This window comes from Hyla sarda, chromosome 4 (genome assembly GCF_029499605.1).
Source record: "Hyla sarda isolate aHylSar1 chromosome 4, aHylSar1.hap1, whole genome shotgun sequence".
NCBI classification, from domain to species: Eukaryota; Metazoa; Chordata; class Amphibia; order Anura; family Hylidae; genus Hyla; species Hyla sarda.
In genome coordinates, this window is record NC_079192.1 from 217,159,640 (window position 1) to 217,181,336 (window position 21,697).

The window sequence follows — 21,697 nt, forward strand, 5'->3', positions numbered from 1 at the left end:
ACAAACACTGGAATTTCCCTTTATGGGGTGAGGAACAATTGCCAAAAAGGGAATTACTAGGGCGAGAGTAGGGCCTTACATGGGAAGTTTTTACCCCCACCTGCTACAATGGACAATACGTTGTTCCCTTCCACCTTTTCGAGGAAAGTGTTACTCTTCTTAAAGGGCTACTCTTTTTTTTATTTTTTTTTATCAACTGGTAACAGAAAGTTAAACAGATTTGTAAATTACTTCTATAAAAAAATCTTAATCCTTCCAGTACTTATTAGTTGCTGAATACTACAGAGGAAATTATTTTCTTTTTGGAACACAGAGCTCTCTGCTGACATCATGACCACAGTGCTCTGGACAGTTCCTAAAATGGACAGATATGTCAGCAGAGAACACTGTGGTCATGATGTCAGCAGAGAGCTCTGTGTTCCAAAAAGATAAGAATTTCCTCTAGTATTCAGCAGCTAATAAGTACTGGAAGGATTAAGATTTTTTAATAGAAGTAATTTACAAATCTAAAGGAAAATACAAATAGCCAGCACAACTACCTAATAAAAGGGTTTACGCTGCTGTGGCAAATACAGAGTATACAAAAAAAGAAGGTTGCAGCACTCTTGGTCAAAAAATGGAGGCTCTTAGCGCACTTTTTGATCAAAACATGTCCCCCATTTACCACGTGGAGGTGGCTTCATTTCGGATGGGACCCTAACACACATTCTGAGCCTAACACTCATAACACTCAACTCTGCTGGGCATATATCCTCTGACTGGGTGACATGCTGGATCCATAATCAATTTAAATAAAAATACCTCCTGTGAAAAAGGGGAGGGGTGCACAGCTACAGCAGTATACTCTGTATTTGCCACAGCAGCGTGCACCCATGTATTAGGTAGTTGTGCTGGCTATTTTTCTTTTCTTTTTGTTTTTTTGTGCAATGTAGGGGGAATGGTACCCTCTGTAGCCGTGCACCCCTCCCCTTTTTCACAGGAGGTATTTTAATTTAAATTGATAATGGATCCAGCATGTCACCCAGTCAGAGGCTATATGCCCAGCAGAGGCGAGTGTTAGGCTCAGAATGTGTGTTTGGTTCCCATCCGAAATGAGGCCACCTCCGCGTGGTGGATGGGGGACACACGTTTTGATCAAAAAGTGCACTAAGAGCCTCCATTTTTTGACCAAGAGTGCTGCTGCAACCTTCTTTTTTTGTAATTTACAAATCTGTTTAACATTCTGGCACCAGTTAATTTAAAAAAAAAAAAGAAAAAAGTTTTCCACTAGAGTACCCCTTTAAAAAGGGCTGCCCCACACTGGAACCAATCCCTATTTCCACCTAAAAACCCTGGGAAATGGCAGTGTTTGTAGGTGGAAATAGGGAGAGGTTCCTGTGGGGCCACCCTTTTTAGGGCGAGTAACACTTGCCCAGAAGGGAATTAAGAATGCGAGAGTAGGGCCTTACAGGGGTAGTTTTTACCCCCACTGGTTACAATGGACCATACGTTGTTACCTGCATACTAACACTTTTACAAAAAAGACCGTTTTATTCTGCCTACCTGCCTCAGCGACTATTCTGATCCTTCCACCCGCCTGATGCCTCACATCTGATGCCAAGTTCTCCTTTTTTCAACCACCTTTGTCACCGGGTACTGGTATTGCCACCCACCACACCACTCTGTCTCATTCAGGACCCCTGATGCTGCTGCTGCCACTTCCAGGTTGTCTCATTCTGTTACCATATGTTCTCATGCTGATGCCAACTCCAGGCTGTCTCATTCTGCCACCATATGTTCTACTCATGCTGCTGCCAGCTCCAAGCTGTCTCATTCTGCCACCATATGTTCTCCTCATGCTGCTGCCACCTCCAGGATGTGTCATCAAGCCACTATATGGTCACCTCATGATTTTGCCACCTCCAGGATGTGTCATTCAGCCACTATATATTCTCCTCATGCTGCTGCCAACTCCAGGCTTTGTCATTAAGCTACTATATGTTCTTCTCATGCTGCCGCCAACTCCAGGCAGTGTCATTCAGCCACTATATGATCTCCTCATGCTGCCACCAACTCCAGGCTGTGTCATTCAGCCACTATATGGTCTCATGCTGCCGCCACCTCCATGCTGTGTCATTCAGCCACTATACGGTCTCCTCATACTGTTGCCACCTCCAGGCTCTGTCATTGTGCCGCTCTACTCTGATTCTAATAGCAACGCCTCTGATCTGCATGTCATACTGAATAACAGTATTATTTCACTAACCTAGCACACACCCTATGCGTGTTACAGCAAGGCAAAGTGTTCTACACCCCTAGTGAGGCTCTCTGTAAGCCAGAAATAGTTGTTTTTAATAGCAATTAACCGCAAATAAATTCGGACCAAAACAATTTTTTTAGGAAAATTCGGCAAAACGGGCGAATCTAATTTTTCAAAAATCCACTCATCTCTAATACTTACCTTCCCCCGTTCCATGGCCCATTTCATCTGTTTTCATCCTTGGTGTATGGCAGGCTTGGTGTACAGCAGCAGCACTGCAGAAGTACTGCAGGATAAAAGATAATGTGATTGGTGGCGATCTGATGGGTGGGAGTACAGCACTGTGTTGACTTCAGCAGTTCCTGTCTTCAAACATTCACACTTCCAATCCATTTACTCTTGGATGGGGAGCTACTGGATCCTCATTTTTGCGATCAGCTAGGTACCAGCATTCAGACCTCCCACGGATCAAATACATATAACCCATCTTAAGAATAACTGACGGATAACTGGTTACAGCTACATAACTATTTTTACTTGAAGCATTAGGCTGAGTTTCCACTTATTTTTTTCATCAGCAAAAATGCCAGAAAAACTGCCACAGGTTTTTCCTGAATTTTGGCAGTTTTTCTGGCCTTTATGCTGATGTACGGGAACAGCCCATTTTGTACCCTCTGGTAGTTTTTCACTGCACCCTCACACCTGGGTCCTCACCCACACTGGCAAATATGCAGGGGCTGCCAGGAGGTAGAAAGAAGACACATCACTGACATAATGTGCACCCGTCCTGGAGGAGCGGAACAGCCAAGCAAGCTGGAGGATGCTTGGGCTGACCCGGAATGGCAAGTAATCAGCACAGCACATTCGATGCTCCAACCACTTATAGCAGTCGGTCCTGACCCTGGTCTGGAGGACCAGTGGTCTGAGCACCAAAGCAGAGCAGTACACAGACATACTGCCTGCAGCCTTATACTGTATATGGCTATGGAACTGTGGGGGCTATATATGGGGCCCAGAGAGAGGGTCTGCAGATAAATATGGGGGCACAGAGGGGGCTTTTACATATATAGGGGCACAAAGGGATCCACAGATATATATGAGGGCACGGGGGGGGGGCTACAGATATATATATATATAGGAGCAAAGAGGGGGGTCTATAGATATATATGGGAACAAGAGGGGGGCTACAGATATATATGGGGCCACGAGGGTGGCCTACAGATATATATTGGGGCACATAGGGGGCTTACAATAATTTATTGTGAAATCTGGTGCCAGACATGCTGGCCGTGAGCGCTCACCTGCTCAGTCCACCTCTGCCGGCAGGGCCGGGATTCGCACCGCAGAACGCGTCCGCATGCGAATCACGGACCGTCTCTCACCTTCCTGTCTGCTGTCCCTCCTGTGCTCTCGCATCACCGGCGCGCGTGTCCTCGCCTCCTAGGGCCGGTGCTCTAAGATTGAAAGGGCCGGTGCGCTCTTGATTATGATTTTCACCTGTACCTGCCTTATAAGTTTGTGCACCTCACACTATTCCTTGCCAGATCTTTGATTGCCCTAGTGCCATTGAGAAAGCGTCTTCCTGTTTTTGCTTAACTGTGTTCTGACCTTCTGTTCCGTTACCTGACCTTGCACCTGTGCTGTCTGCCAATTGACCTCCTGCTACGTTCCAGACCTCGTACCTGTGCCGCCTGCCCTGACCATCTGCTATCCTGACTGAGTTGCCGTTTCCCTCCTATGCCAGGTATCACCTCAGCAGCCTGTAGGGCCTGGAGAATCTATCATGGCAGAATAGGGCGGATAGTGAAGAAAAGGACAAATGTATGACTCCAATTAGAGAAGATGCCAACGGTGAGTCTCTAGATAAATCATTGATATGGTCTGCAGGACCTGTGTACAGCTGATATCTACCGCTATATGGTCACTTTATGGGGGAATATTGGCAATTTTTTGGTGCAATTTTGTATTGTGTCTCATTTTTTTTTTTTTATCAAAACCTGGTCACCTTGCCTGGATAGTTCATCTATCTATCTATATGTATATACAGGAATCCTCTTTTACCTGTTGATATAATATTACAATATTAGCCGGTTCGGACATCGTTCCGTGACAGCAATTTAAACTGTTTAGATGCTGCTGTCAATATGCCACAGCATTTAAAGAGTACCTGTCAACATACTAAACTTTAAATATATTGTTCCTTATGTAATTATAAGAGACTTTGCTATTCACTTGCTGTTAAAAATCTCAATTTTTATATGTTTTTAATGTGATTGAAAAAACGGATACTAGATGGCTCTGTTTTGTTCACTTCGCAAATCAAACAGTTAGTTTGGTCTTCTCCCGGCCTGGCAGGAGACCAAACTCTACGTGGGAACACCCACTTTCTCCTACCGGGAGCTCACACAATGTGAGCAAGGAGAAAAGTATGATACAGAGCTTTTTATTGCTTGGAAAAAAATTTAAGGGCAGGAGGGGTTCTAGGAGAAGTTTGAGAATATAATCTGAGTTAGATTAGAAAATATGGTTTGATGACAGGTACTCTTTAAACAGTACTGGTGTCCTCCATTGCTGATATAGTGCATAGGAAAATCCCCTCCCTACAATAAGTTTGCAACCTATACTAGCAGTGCACAGAGGAATCAATTCAATGCTCTGCACTGCACTACCAGTGCATCGAATTGAATTAGATAAAAAAATGATTGCTTATAGAAATCCCCTATGGGGACTTAAAAAGTGTAAAAAAAAAAAATTCCTCCATAATAAAAATTTTAGATACCCCCATTTTCCTATCTATAGAACATCTGCAGCGTTATAACACTTATCCCCTATCCACAGGATAGGGGATAATTGTTTGATTGCGGGGGGTCCGACTGCTGAGACCCCCTGCAATCTCCTGAACAGGGCCCCCGCATTAGTGAGATCGCTAATGCGCATAGCATTGACCTAGAGAGGTCGACGGTACGCCCCCTCCCCATACAGTTCTATGTGAGAGGCGGGGAGGCAAGCCTCCTGCACGGGAGAGCCGCGATGGAGCCGTGGTCCCATGCAGGAGATTGCGGGGGTCCCAGTGGTTGGACCCCCCACGATCAAACACTTATCCCCTATCCGGTGGATAAGGGCTAAGTTATTTTTGGCCACAGATGGCCTTTAACCCCTTAAGGACCAAGCCCATTTTGACCTTAAGGACCAGGCCAATTTTATGTTTGCATTTCCGTTTTTTCCTCCTTGTCTTCTAAAAATGTCTTTTATATTTCCATCCACAGACTAGTATGAGGGCTTGTTTTTTGCGCGACCAGTTGTCCTGTGTAATGACATCACCAATTTTACCATAAAATGTATGGCACAACAAAAAAAATACTATTTGTGTGGGGAAATTAAAAAGAAAACCGCAATTTTGCAAATTTTGGAAGGTTTCGTTTTCACGCTGTACAATTTACGGTAAAAATGACATGTGTTCTTAATTTTGTGGGTCAATACGATTAAAATGATAGCCATGAATATATACTTTTCTTTTATTGTTGCGCTTAAAAAAAATCGCTAACTTTTTAACCAAATTAGTATGATTAAAATCCTATTTTGATGCATTTTTATTGATACCACATTTGTGTATATAAAACTTTTATACATTTTTTTTGAATTTATTTTTTATAAAATGTGACAAAAAAAGCAGCAATTTTGCTTTAATTTTTTTTACGTTCACGCAGTTGACCGTACGGGATCAGTAACATTATATTTTATTAGTTCGGACATTAACGCATGCAGCGATACAAAATATGTGTATTAATACTTTATTTTACACTATGGGGGTAAAATGGGAAAAAAGGACATTTTACATTTTTATTGAGGGAGGGGATTTTAAACTTTTTTTTTTACTTTCATTTTTACACTTTAATATAGCAATCCTTTAATTGCTAATATAGTTAAGTGCTATGCATAGGGCATATCACTGATCAGTGTTATCGGTCGTCATCTGCTCTGGTCTGCTCAATCTCAGACCAGAGCAGAAGACCCCAGGAGATGGCCAGAGACAGGTGAGGGGACCTCCGGCCACAATGCTGGATGATCGGATCCCTGCGGCAGCACTGCGGGTGATCCGATTATCCATTTAAAGTACCGCACTGCTGCAGATGCCATGATCTGTATTGATCACGGTATTTGAGGGGTTAATGGCAGAAATCCGCACGATCACAGATGTCCGCCATTACTGGCGGGTCCCTGGCTGCTGATAGTATCCGGGACATGCCACGCATGACCGGTGCTTGCGGTCATGATGGAGCGTAAATGTACATTTACGTCCATTGTTGTTAAGGGGTTAACTATCTTTCTGATCTATTAAAATATAGCGTTAATGAAATCGTAAACATAAAAAAAAAAAAAATATCAGAATTGTGTTTTTTTGGTCATATCACTGACCACAAAAAATGGAATAAAAAGTGATCAGATCAATGCCAGATACAGATAGAAACTACAGATTATGGCGCAAACCCTCATAAACTTTTATATACAGAAAAGTAAAAAAGTTATTGGAGTCAGGAAATGGCAATTAAATAATGAAAAATCATAACAGAAACTATATTTAGTATTTTAGGAATGCAGATAACATGTTAATTTTACCACATAGTAAATTACATAAAATGAAAGGTGTCATTGCAAAGTAAAATTGTCCCCACAAAAAAACACAATGGCTCTGTAAATGTAAAATTGAAAGCAATATGGCTCTTAGAAGACGAGAAGGAAAAGATAAAAACACAAAAACAAAAACGTGCTGTTTCTTTAACCTGTAGAGGACGCAGAACATACTTGTACATTCTTGCTGCCTGGTACTTGGTGCACCAGGACATGCATGTATGTCCTGTGTCTCCTCCAGACTGTGAAGCGAGCATAGAAGCTGAAAATTAAATCACTTACTTTTCCCATTTTACTAAAAATATTATAAATAAGCATATTTTGTATTGCCGCGTGCAGACATGTCTGAACTATTAAAATATAATGTTAATGATCCCGTACGCTCAACGGTGCAAACGTAAAAAATACCATACAGCTGTGTATATGAAAAAGTAAAGTTATAGGGGGTCAGAATAGAGCAATGTTACCATGGGTATCATTTTAATCGTATTGACCCACATAGTAAAGATTACAAGTCAGTTTTACCATAAAGGGCTCTGCGTAAAAACTATAAAAGTTGCAGAACTGCTATTTTTTTTCAATTTCATACCACAAAAAATATTTTTTGGGATGCACCATACATTTTATGGGAATATGAAAGGTGTTATTACAAATTGTTCGCATAAAGACAAGCTTTAAGAAGGAGAAGAGGAACAAACAGAAAAATGCAGAAATGAAAATTGAGCTGTGTCCCAATGTATGCATTTTTCATTTATTACTGGTTGTATGTTTAATTTGTACCCAATTTGATAAAATGAAACTACAAAACATAGAATACACAGGCACATTAAATTGTCAAGTGATTGTTTCTGAAACCATTTAGGTTACATTTGCTGATTTCAATTAGCAGAACTATTTGAAATGGCTCCGCTAAACTGTAAGCTTCTACCAGTATCTGACCCCTCCCCCAATAAAACAAAAAAAACCTTGTTCAGTGTACTTTTTACTTTTGTTTACAGCTGTATTTAAAAATTTGCTTTACAATACCGTTGAGCCTGCAGGATGTCATATCAGCTAAACATATGCTAAAAGGACACTCTTTTGGCTTTCACTTGGCCATTAAAAACATGATGGTGTATACACTGGGAGATTTTCATTGATACACTGACAGTGCACCACACTGTTAATTGAGTCGTAGTGATTACCCCTGTTTTTCAATGAATGCAATAAAGAAAGGACACTGGTACATATATTAGAATTTACTGAATTTATTTCATCCTACATTTTAGTTACCACATACACCTAATTGAAGGGTATTCTATAACATACAAACAGTATAACAGCTGAACCCAAATATAAGCCTGTACTGGTAGTCAGGATACAACATGAAACTTACAATTTTACCATTTATCTTTATGTTACCATATTCAGTACTAAATGCAATAATACTTTATTTACGAATAAAGATCCTACATAAACATGAAAGAACACATAGTATTATTTTACTTTTATTATGAATGTAGGTATTTTAATGGGTTATAAAATTACCCTTGATTCCTCTTGGTTAGTCAGCAGAGAGAGAGACCTTGATGGAGTGGTTTATGATATGATACCAAATGAATCAATCAGGTCAGGGTATTGCATTCGCTTATCGGTAGCCGCGTGTGCTATGGCTAAAAGCAGGTTGAAAACTGATATTGCTCTTACTATAGCACAAGCATAAGGATGAAAATGATAAATGATAAGCATCATAGGAACCATGCACTATTGATAGAATACACATCCTTTTCTAGCTAGCTCACTGCAATAAACATAGTGTTATGTCTCATGTAAGGCTATTTTTAATTTTTTTTTAAACATACTTGACAAAACTTGTTGGAAGACTTAGTGCCCTTTGTCTAGGTCCTCTGATTTTTTTATTTGTTTATTTTACAATATTTAATAAGCACATTAAGATATTGATATTTGCTTACCTCATCAATCCTCACATCAATTAATTTCCCAGACATTCCCTATAGAGCATCTGTGATATATGTATGTAAATGTTCCTTTGTGTAGAACACACAATAATTGGAGATAGGGTAAATCTTTGATGGAGATATTTGATCTTAGCGCTGCAGTGTTCTAGCCATACAATAACAGCACTATATAAACCTACATTTTTATGGTCTTGTTTCAAGTTTACTTTTTCTTTACACAGAAGAACACAACTAAATGAGAACAGTTTGCATGAAAATAAGAGGTGGACTTCATGTGACTAGCTGATGCTTTCTTTCTATGTGATGACTGATCTCTTCCCCTGCACCTGACTTCTATGATTCTCCCTGTGGTATTTGTATTGTTTGCTCTTCATCAACAACTCTAGTTGACTCTTCATTTCCTGCCAGGCAGACAAAGACACTAACAAATTAGATGTATAGAGCAGCAGGTATCATTGCCACTAACATTTGAAAACTAACAAATGATAAAGAGAGTGGCTAATATATATTCATTTACTCACTTTTATTACTTCAGAGTAAAATTCAATCCTGTTTTGGATTTACACAAATTATGTGCAATGAGAGAAATATGGCATCATTTTCTATTTTGTAAATTAGTTAGAATAATTTGAGTTACCTACATTTTCATGAACTTATAAAAGTAGGCTTCAAGACCAGTGCGTTTATACAGAAAGCTTCTTATTTTTTATATTTTATAGTAGTTTTATAATATGCAGCAACTGAATAGCTGCTGAATAACCTATTCTTAAAGGAGGAGCACTACATGTAGTCATTAACAGTCAGTAACAGAAGAAGGAACTACCTTCTAGCACCATTTATGCTTGAATGGATATCAGAATATAATGTATATAAGAATATATTTACTGGTTGGTTTTCTAACATAAATATAGTGGAACCTCTCCACATCACCTCTTAGCTTCACATTTATTATACATTCTTTGAGAAGCTCACCCCTATAGAGGATTACCTTTTTTTTCAATTTTGGGTGGTCATCGTAAAGAGTTTTTATGGGAAATATATCATGTCTAATAAATGCAAAAAAAATAATTGTTTGTTTTCAAATCAACTATTCTACGTTAGAATTTCCACAATATTATACTTTGGTATGAAGTGGTAATAAGGGTAAGGCTATGTTTACTGTGTAAAAATTAATAGCAAAATACATCTGTAACATAGGTACTAAATACATCCGTATTTTAAATCTAATAATGTGCACAATGAAGCTCTATGTAAAAGTGCCTGTCAGTGCACAACATTGGAATTAATTCCACTTTCCCATAGACTTTCATAAGATGAAACACATTAAAATATTTTATTCCTATTTTACAGACATATTTTGATGTTAATTTTACACTGTGTTAATACAGCTAAAGAGTGTTTTACCTACTCTTTTTTACCTAAACCACTTTTGCTATTTTAATGCAAAATGAATAAAACAGAAAATGTAAATCGGTGGCATCCTTTATTTATGCTATGGTCTGATTTTTAAAGCTTATTTTTGTATCTTATTAAATAATAGATAACTTAAAAAATCAAGCTTTCAAAGTATAGATAAACCATCAAGGCTTATTAATGTCCTGTGGGAATATTGGATTCGATCAGAGGTTTCTGTCTTATCCAACATGCCTCAAAAATATATGTCCTGTTACCCACTGGGAATATGGTACATACTTGTGTTTCAGTGACAAGAGGTTAATGAAGTGAAAGTAGAAGAAATGTCAATTATTGAAACAATCACAGCAGGCATCTGCAAGGCTTTATGAATCTTTTTCGACAAAGCTAACCTGGGGAAAGGGGGGATGTTTCTAGCTGTATATATACACATATCTATGCATGTCTGTGTAAGAAAATTGGTGACTCTTTGTGACTATTTCTCAATCCAAAACCCATGCCAAAGCTCAAATAGCATAGCTCTCTATGAAGTGTGAAGCCAAATCTAAATTCAGTGCCATCATGGTAGATGAGTTTATTTTTTATTTAACTTATTTGTTTTGTTTTTGTGTTACCCATCAAAGGGCAGAGGCATTGCTAGGGGGCGGGGGCTAGGCAAGCGACTTGGTAATAAAATCACTCATTTTTCCATACAATCTATGGAGAAACAAGAATATTTGTGGGTGGGGAAAAAAACTGCCATTTTGTAACTTTTTTATTTTTTTACACAGTGCACTTTTTGTTAAAAATGACACATTGGGCCTCATTTACTTTAGGGTTGTTTTTTTTTTTACTGGTGTTGCAGGATTCCACTCTATTTACTATGAGGATTCACAGATTTACAAGTCTGGAAAGTTTTCTAGTAAGTTTCTTGTAGGTTTATTTTGGCTCAATGCGCCAAAAAAACTAACAAAGACACAATTTGTGACGCAAATGTGCACAACCTGAGAAAAGCAGTCAGGTTTACAAAAGTAAATCAGGGCCAATATCTTTATTCTCTAGGTCCATACTATTACAGTACTACAGAATTTATATAGGTTTGGTTTTATTTTACTACTTTTCTACATTGACCATGTGATTTCATTAACATTATATTTACATAGTTCGGACATTTCTGCATACCACACATGTTTTTTTTTATTTTTGTTAACAGCATAGATCAGTGTGGTCAAAGCAACACTTATAGAGGCTACCTGCACATTTGGAGCACTGATCAGACAGGACAGAGCACTTTCACTTCTCGCATCACCACATACATGTAGCTGATGGAAATAAACTGTCACAGCGCCGCCAGACGCTGTGACAGTTTACTGAGGCTGGCTGTTTTGCACAACTGTTTTTGGCCAGAGATGTTTTTTTCAAAAGCAATGTGCACTGTTGCTATAGGCCACCCCTGTATTATATTGCTGCCAATTCCTTCAAGTTTCCATCAGCTTTGATTTTTAAGCATATCCTCCTGAAAAGATGTACAGTTGCCCATAGCAACCAAATTTAAATTATTTTATAGACTCTAATATAAAACCACAAATGTATAAATGGATTGGATTATTTGCTAGCGGTAACTGTTCAACTTTAAAAAAGGCAATTTTTCTAAATATTTCACCAATTGTGTTGACATACTTTCACCTATATATCAAGTTGAAAAGTTAGTATAGTCTCTGTGGTGCAATTGGTTAGCACATTCAGCATGAATCTGAAAGGTTGGTGGTTCAAGTCCACCCAGAGACGCAACTATCTTTTCCGATTGATATGTAGTGAAGCTATCAGCTGCAAAAATAGTTTGGGGTGGCAGTGCATGCTAATTGCTTGTTTTTAATTGCTTACTATGTTAGAATTTTGAATATTATTTTAGAATTATATTTGTCTTTATATATTTGAATTTAGGTTTCTGGCCAGTGAAGAGACATTCTCATCTCTCCATTACCAATTCCGAATGGGGAAATCCACAATATCTACATTGGTTTCGGAAACATGTGAGGCTATATGGAGGAACCTTGAGCCCCAGTATCTTCCTGAGCCTAAAACCGCTATGTGGAAAGAAGCAGCAGAGGGTTTCTGTAGACATGCCAACTTTACAAATTGTGTGGAGGCACTGGATGGAAAACATGTGAGGATAAAGAAGCCATCTGGAACTGGATCACTATTTTATAATTATAAAAAGTATTTTTCTATTAACCTCATGGCAATATGTGATGCCAGCTATAAGTTCTTGGCAGTTGACATTGGGGCCTATGGTTAAAACAACAATTCCCATATTTTTAAGGAATCAAATTTAGGTAAAGCCCTGTATGCTGGTACCTTCCAGATCCCGGACCCTAAACCATTACCAGGTACAGATGGACCTTCCCTGCCCCATAAAATAGTGGCTGATGAGGCATTTCAGATGGCCCAAAACTTGTTAAAGCCCTACTCGGGGAGAAGGCTGAATCCACAGAGGCGTGTGTTTAATTACCGATTGACGCGTGCAGGCAGATATGTGGAGTGTTCCTTTGGGATTCTTACCAATAAATGGCGGTTACATACAACAAGCATCCAAGTAAAGCCGGAATCTGACATGGTCATTAAAGCTTGTGTGGTACTTCATAATTTTGTGCTAAATATGGAGCCGTGTGGAACACCCACCATGGAAGAAATTACAGAAGTCAATCTACCAGGAATGGAGCCCTACCATTTTCGAACCACTGTTTCTGTCATGCAGATACGTGATCAATTTTCTAATTACTTCAACTCAGAACAAGGTGCCTTGCCATGGCAGGATGATATGTAGGTATGAAATTTGTATTTTTTATTTTATTTTAACCTCTTAAGGACTTAGGGCGCACCTGTATGCCCTGAGCCCGGTCCCGGTTTGAAAAACGGGGTCACGTCGTGACCCCGCATCACACTGGGTCGGTCCCGGCTGCTGACGATAGCCGGGACCCTGGGCTAACAGCGTGCGGCACCGATCATTGTGCTGCACGCTGTTAACCCTTCAGACACTGCGATCAAAGTTGACTTCCCCGCAGCTCAGTCGGGCTGATCGGGACATCATGATAAAATTGCGATGTTCCGATCAGCTGGGACGCAGGCGGAGGTCTCCTAACCTCTCTCCGCGGCGTCCGATCGTCGATTGATTGCTCCAAGCATGAGCTACAGGCTTGAGCAATCAAGCCCCTATCTGACTCATCCCTGCAAAGCTATGACTTTGCAGGGATCAGCATAAGAGATCTGTGTGTGCAGTGCTATAGCTCCCTATGGGAGCTATAGCACTGCAAAAAAAAAGTTAACGAAGGTCATTTAACCCCTTCCCTAATAAAAGTTTGAATCACCCCCTTTTCCAATAATAAAAAAAAAAAAGTGTAAATATAAATAAAAATTAACATATGTGGTATCGCCCCGTGCGGAAATGTCCGAACTATAAAATTATTTAATTAATTAAACCGCACGGTCAATGGCGTACACGCAAAAAAATTCCACAGTCCAAAATAGCGTATTTTTGGTCACTTTTTATATCATAAAAAAATTTATAATAAGCGATCAAAAAGTCCGATCAACACAAAAATGGTACCGATAAAAACTTCAGAACACAGCGCAAAAAAATGAGCCCTCATACTGGCCCATACGCAGAAAAATAAAAAAAGTTACAGGAGTCAGAAGATGACAATTTTTAACGTATAAATTTTCCTGCATGTAGTTTTGATTTCTTTCAGAAGTGCGACAAAATCAAACCTATATAAGTAGGGTATCATTTTAACCGTATGGACCTACAGAAAAAAGATAAGGTGTAATTCTGACCAAAAAATGCACTGCGTAGAAACGGAAGCCCCCAAAAGTTACAAAATGACATTTTTTCTTCAATTCTGTCGCACAATGATTTTTTTTTCCGTTTCGCTGTGGATTTTTTGGTAAAATGACTAATGTCACTGCAAAGTAGAATTGGTGGCGCAAAAAATAAGCCATCATATGGATTTTTAGGTGCAAAATTGAAAATTTTGATGATTATGATTTTTAGAAGGTGATGAGGAAAAAATGAAAATGCACAAACGGAAAAACGCTGAGTACTTAAGGGGTTAAAGTTGATACTTTATTTGTAATGCTCTTTTTCTATCCCTTTGTAGATGATGTCTTCAAGGACAATTAATATCATCATTATGAAGCAGAGGACTACATGTGGATATTTGCACACCTTTTTTTTTTATTTTTTTCCTTTTTTTTTTAAATGAATATACAAAACAACTTTTGGGAAAAAATAAACTTTACTTTTTTTTATAAAACGGAAAAAAAAGTCTCTCTGTCTTTTTAAAGCGTACCCGTCAGATCCAACTAATTTTTTTTTCATTTTATATATCACTCAGGGCCTAATCATGATCATGTACATCTAATTTTTATGTGTCTAGCACCTATATTTTTATTACACTTTTAATTTAGCTCACTATTCTGAATTCCTCTCAAAGGGAGGGTGCGTGGCCTCACTGTGCATGTTTCTACCCCCTCCCTCAGTATGTTTTCTGCTCACATCTCCCCTAGCATTAGCAAAACTACAACTCCCAGCTTGTCCTCACTGACAGTAGCGGGACACAAGCTGATAGTGGGAGGATTTTTCCTCCTGCTGTGAGCCCTGCACTCACCGCTGTCAATCAAGGAAGTGTGTCCATGACATAGGTGATGATGGACACAGCAGGACTAGTATGTGTCCAAGCAGGCAGGGGGGCAGTTGTTTGACTGGCTTTTTCAGTATGAAATACTGAAACTTTTCTTATGAGAGCAATTGCAAAACCTATTGGTTTTGCATGCTTTACAACATATCAAAAGTTTTCGTATCTGACAGTGCCCATTTAAATAGTATACAAATATAAATATAGAACAGTCCATAAGAACTCTTCAAAACACACCCAGTGCAAAAAAAATATATATAAAAATTTTTTTTTTTTAAAACCTAAATACGTCGGTAGACCTGCCCTTCCTCTCCCTCAAATGTTTCCTCATAGCGTTGAGGTGGTATGTATTGTCTTTGCCTCTGGGATAGAAGCAGGTGGAGCAGGCGGGGGGGGGATTAAGAAAATCATTTTTATGATTTTTTGCTTGTAGAGGGCCTGTTGCTACTCTGACTGACATCCTCTCCATTGAGGGAATAAGAGTCATGAGGAAATTACCACATGGGCTGGGAGGGGGGCCGCTTATCATACCCTCCAAGCGCATGACACGAACATCCATGTGCAAAAATTTTGTATTACACATGTCCTCTAATTTTTGGAGGGCATCCAGGACATATTTTAAAATTTCGGACATGTTTTATTTTTTTTGATTTGTGTCGGTGGCTAATTGTTGAGCGAAGTGCACTGGATACTGTTACCTGTGTTTGAGATGCTCCAGTTTCCACAGAGGGTTCCTCCTCTTCTATATTTTGTTCTTCCCGATGTGGGGATGTAGTAGGAGCTGCGGTATTAGAAGTTGTTCTAAAATATAAAAGAAAAAAAAAATACCGGTGTAGTACTTCTTTTTCTCTTTAAGAAGTACATGAGGAAAATTGTTTTTCCAAAATTTTTTGCAAACACTATACAATTGAAATTATTAATTACAAAAATTGCTTTGTTCATTTGAAAAAAATCACAGCAAAATGAAAAATGCAATCGTTATTTGCTATGGGCAAACGTGACACTTTTCTAAACATAAAGTAGAAAAAAGGTCAAATGTTGTACTTAAATGACTATGGTCCAGATTTTTCAAACTGTGTGAGCGAAAAACTGGAGATATTTTCACACAGCAACCAATCATAGCTTAGCTTTCACTTTAACAGAGCTCGTTAGATGAGCTGTGATTGGTTGCTGTGAGAACATCTCTACCTTTTTTCTATCACACAGTTTGATAAATTTGCCCATATACAAGCAGGTTATTTATTTTTTGTTTGTGACCAAAAATTGAGGCAGTATGCAAAGGTACACTTACGCTCGCATTTCCTGGACTTTTTGAAGGAAGGACAGCCGTTCAGCATGTTTGTATGTTGTCCTTTTGGCTGCAGACCCACTTGGCAAATTTGAATCGCGCAGCCATTTGAAAAAAGCTATCTCTCACTGACCGCCAGCGTTTTTCTATGCATTGAGTTAAGGAAAACATTTTTTGTTACATTTTACATTATAATACATTTGAACACACTATCATACACAAAAACATGAAGATTCTAACCTATAGCCTCTTGTATTTTGTCACCATAGTTTTTGAAAGATGTTAAAATATATATTTCCTCCCATCTTCTACATGTAGAAATATTATCATGATGTTTGGGATGGGACTTATACCATAGGGATGGTCTCTCCTGCACATAATGGATCACATCCTCTGTGAGAAATGCTGATGGATCCACTTCATAATTAATATTTTTTTCTTTCCTAGATTTCTGCAATAAAAAAATACAAAAAAGGAAAATGACAATGAGCCTTTTTTTGTTTTGGGTTTAAAGGGGTTATCCAGGAAAAAACTTTTTTTTATATATATCCACTGGCTCCAGAAAGTTAAACAGATTTGTAAATTACTTCTATTAATAAATCTTAATCCTGTTAGTACTTATGAGTGTTAGGATTCGGCAGGCTGGATGTGGATCCTCTGTGTCAGCGAGGGATTGGCGTGGACCGTACCGGTGGACCGGTTCTAAGCTGCTACTGGTATTCACCAGAGCCCGCCGCAAAGCGGGATGGTCTTGCTGCGGTGGTAGCAACCAGGTCGTATCCACCGGTAACGGCTCAACCTCGCTGACTGCTGAGAAAGCGTGGGACAGAAGGACTAGACAGAGGCGAGGTCAGACGTAGCAGAAGGTCAGGGCAGGCGGCAAGGTTCGTAGTCAAGGGTAACGGCAGAAGGTCTGGAAACACTGGTAAGGCAATCACAGGAAACGCTTTCACTAGGCACAAGGGCAACACCCCTACCCTTTAATTCCCTGGTGTAACTTGATGGACATATGTCTTTTTTCGACCGTACTAACTATATAACTATGTAAGATCCGGCAATGCTGGAAAGGGGAAGTGAGGTTATAAAGGCTTGGAGCAGGTGGGAGCTAATTACACTGATTGGGCCAGGCAACAATTAGTGGTGCACTGGCCCTTTAAATCTTAGAGAGCTGGCGCGCGCGCCCTGAGGAGCGGAGCCGCGCGCGCCAGGACGTGACAGCCGGGGACCGGGCAGGTAATTGGATTGGGATGCGATTCGCGAGCGGGCGCGTCCCGCTATGCGAATCACATCCCCGTCGGCAGAGTCAGTGCAGCGCTCCCGGTCAGCGGGTCTGACCGAAGCGCTGCAAAGAGGAGAACGCTGCGAGCGCTCCGGGGAGGAGCAGGGACCCGGAGCGCTCGGCGTAACAGTACCCCCCCCCCCCCTCTTAGGTCTAACCCTCTTTTTGTCTGCTTGTCCCTTCATAGGAGACGAGGCCATTGGGAGCGATTCTTGAGTTTCTTCCGGATGAAAGAGAAGTCCTGGGTAACTTCATCAATGGCAGGCAATCCAGAAGAAGTGGGAATGGGGAGGGGGGGCAGAGGGTGAAGCTTGCCACGGGGCAGAGTGTTACCAGGAAGGGGGCTAAGAGGAGGCAAAATCCCAGCTTGCTTTTTGCCGAAAATATCCTGGTAAGCCTTGGGAGGAGCCGGTATGGGTGGAACCTCAGGAGTTAGACAAGTGGGAGCAGATGTGAGGCATCGTTTGTGACAAGAAGGACCCCAATTCTTGATCTCCCCGGTGGTCCAGTCAAGGGTAGGAGAATGACGTTGGAGTCATGGCAGGCCGAGGAGGACTTCAGAGGTGCAGTTGGGCAGAACAGAAAATTAAATTTTTTCGTGATGCAGTCCAATGCTTATAAGCAGGGGTTCTGTGCGGTAACGCACAGTGCAGTCCAATTTTACTCCGTTGACAGAAGAAATGTAGAGCGGCTTGACGAGACGGGTCACTGGGATGCTGAACCTATTAACAAAAGAGGCCAAAATAAAATTTCCCGCAGAACCAGAGTCCAAGAAGGCCACAGCTGAGAAGGAGGAGTTGGCAGAAGGAGAAATCCGCACGGGCACAGTGAGACGTGGAGAAGCAGACTTCACACCAAGAGACGCCACTCCCACGTGAGCTGGGTGCGTGCGTGCGTTTCCCAGACATGGAGGGCGAATAGGGCAATCCACTAGGAAATGTTCGGTACTAGCGCAGTACAGACCTAAATTTTTATCTCTGCGGCGAGTCCTCTCTTCATGGGTCAGGCGAGATTGATCCACTTGCATAGCCTCCTCGGCGGGAGGCACAGGGGTAGATTGTAAAGGATACTGGGAGAGAGGTGCCCAGAGATCAAGGTCCTTTTCCTGGCGGAGTTCCTGGTGTCTTTCAGAAAAACGCATGTCGATGCGGGTGGCCAAATGGATAAGTTCAGACAGGTTAGCAGGAATTTCTCGTGCGGCCAGTACATCTTTGATGTTGCTGGATAAGCCTTTCTTGAAGGTCGCGCAGAGGGCCTCATTGTTCCAGGCTAGCTCAGAGGCGAGGGTACAAAATTGGATGGCGTATTCGCCTACAGAAGAACTTCCTTGGACCAGGTTCAGCAAAGAAGTCTTGGCAGAGGAGGCCCGGGCTGGTTCCTCGAAGACACTACGGACCTCAGCGAAGAAGGACTGGACAGTGGCTGTGGCAGGATCATTGCGGTCCCAGAGCGGTGTGGCCCACGACAAGGCCTTTCCAGACAAAAGACTAACTACGAAAGCCACCTTAGACCGTTCAGTAGGAAATTGGTCCGACAACATCTCCAAATGTAGGGAACATTGAGACAGGAAACCATTGCAGAGTTTAGAGTCCCCATCAAATTTGTCCGGCAGGGACAAGCGGAGGTTAGGAGCGGCCACTTGCTGCGGAGGAGGTGCAGGAGCTGGCGGAGGAGATGGTTGCTGCTGTAGCTGTGGCAGAAGTTGCTGTAGCATGGCGGTCAACTGCGACAGCTGCTGTTCTTGTTTTGCGATCTGTTGGGATTGCTGGGCGACCACCGTGGATAGGTCAGTGAGACTTGGCAGCGGGACCTCAGCGGGATCCATGGCCGGATCAACTGTTAGGATTCGGCAGGCTGGATGTGGATCCTCTGTGTCAGCGAGAGATTGGCATGGACCGTACCGGTGGACCGGTTCTAAGCTGCTACTGGTATTCACCAGAGCCCGCCGCAAAGCGGGATGGTCTTGCTGAGGCGGTAGCAACCAGGTCGTATCCACCGGTAACGGCTCAACCTCGCTGACTGCTGAGAAGGCGTGGGACAGAAGGACTAGACAGAGGCGAGGTCAGACATAGCAGAAGGTCAGGGCAAGCGGCAAGGTTCGTAGTCAATGGTAACGGCAGAAGGTCTGCAAACACTGGTAAGGCAATCACAGGAAACGCTTTCACTAGGCACAAGGGCAACAAGATCCGGCAATGCTGGGAAGGGGAAGTGAGGTTATAAAGGCGTGGAGCAGGTGGGAGCTAATTACACTGATTGGGCCAGGCACCAATTAGTGGTGCACTGGCCCTTTAGAGCTTAGAGAGCTGGCGCGCGCGCCAGGACGTGACAGCCGGGGACCGGGACAGGTAAGTGGATTGGGATGCGATACGCGAGCGGGCGCTATGCGAATTGCATCCCCGTCGGCAGAGTCAGTGCAGCGCTCCCGGTCAGCGGGTCTGACCGGGGCGCTGCAGAGAGGAGAATGCCGCGAGCGCTCCGGGGAGGAGCAGGGACCCGGAGCGCTCGGCGTAACAATGAGCTTCTGAAGTTAAAGGGGTACTCCGCCCCTGGCATCTTATCCCCTATCCAAAGGATAGGGTATAAGATGTTAGATCGCCGCGGTCCCGCTGCTGGGAACCCCGGGGATCGCCGCTGCGGCACCCCGCTATCATTACTCCGCAGAGCGAATTCGCTCTGTGCGTAATGACGGGCGATACAGGGGCCGGAGCAGCGTGATGTCATGGCTCCGCCCCTCATGACATCACGGCCTGTCCCCTTAATGCAAGTCTATGGCAGGGGGCATGACGACCGCCACACCCCCTCCCACAGACTTGTATTGACGGGGGCGGGCCGTGATGTCACGAGAGGCGGAGCCTTGACGTAACAATGCTCCGGCCCCTGTATTGCCCGTCATTACGTGCAGAGCGATCTCGCTCTGCGCAGTAATGATAGCGGGGTGCTGCAGCAGCGATCCCCAGGGTCCCCAGCAGCGGGACCCCGGCGATCTGACATCTTATCCCCTATCCTTTGGATAGGGGATAAGATGTCTAGGGGCGGAGTACCCCTTTAAGGTTGTTCTTTTCTGTCTAAGTGTTCTCTGATGACACGTGTCTCGGGAACCGCCCAGTTTAGAAGCAAATCCCCATAGCACACCTCTTCTAAACTGGGCAGTTCCCGAGACACGTGTCATCAGAGAGCACTTAGACAGAAAAGAACAACCTTAACTTCAGAAGCTCATATGTACTGAAAGGATTAAGATTTTTTAATAGACGTAATTTACAAATCTGTTTAACTTTCTGGAGCCAGTGGATATATAAAAAAAGTTTTTTTCTGGATAACCCCTTTAACATACAACCACTAATTGAAATTATTATGGTACACAATTTTTCCATTGTTTATACCCAACTTTTGAACATAATCCAAAAAATGAACTACTATATTTACCTTGCTGGAGGTCTTTTCTGGTGCTGGATTTTTTTGGGTCCGCTTCCTAGAGGATTTCTTCTTTGAACTATCAGTATTCTGTTAATGGAAATTGACTACAACATCATGCCATGCAAAACCTAGCATCATCGTGAACAACAGCAGCACAAAGGAACAAAAAGGACCAATCTGGGGAGCATGCAAATCTGGAGCCTGGAAGTAAATAGTTGGTCATAGGAACCAATCACATTACTAAAAGACTTTAAAAAAATAAGTGGTCTTAATTATAAACATCTAAGATATTGGTAATTTTTTAAATTATCAAATTTTATAATATTTTACAGGTGCTTAGATTTTTGGAAACATGTTTAAAAAATTTCCAAAGATAAAAATATTAACATTATCTTCATACCTCAGTAGTGGACATATGTTGGGTCATTTGCTCCTCCTTGTCCTTTGATGGTTCAGCAGCCAATTCTGTGGGTGTTGTCTCCTGCCCGCTAGGCTATTAAAAAAGAAATGGTCAAAAAAATCTAAAAATGAGAAGGTTACAAAAAAAAAAAATTTGAAAACGAAATTACTTAAAAATACAAAATATACATACTGACACTGGTGGGCTCTCTGTTAATATCAGATCAGGAAGATCTGGGCTTGGAGTCTGTATAGGTTTAAAAAAAATAAAAATTAATTATAAATCCTAGACCATAAATTACTACATTAAAACTTTAAGAATAAAAAAAAAAAAAAAAAAACACCGCGAGAAAATGGGTGGAGGTGTCACTATCGTATCGGAAGAGGACATCTTTGACAATCTAT

At 41.5% G+C, this 21,697-nt stretch overlaps 1 long non-coding RNA gene and 1 other non-coding gene across 2 annotated transcripts in view; both read left to right on the forward strand.

The window, feature by feature from the left end:
* The window catches only part of LOC130368971 (uncharacterized), a 31,673-nt gene extending 17,145 nt beyond the window's left edge, over positions 1–14,528 (forward strand). The window contains exons 3-4 of the long non-coding RNA XR_008892623.1: positions 12,163–13,045; positions 14,376–14,528. This is a non-coding gene — a long non-coding RNA (uncharacterized LOC130368971). The remainder of the gene's footprint in view (positions 1–12,162; positions 13,046–14,375) is intronic.
* Positions 11,933–12,006, forward strand: TRNAS-UGA (transfer RNA serine (anticodon UGA)). The gene has a single exon. It is a non-coding gene; the product is annotated as a tRNA-Ser (tRNA).
* Positions 14,529–21,697: the final 7,169 nt, after the last annotated feature.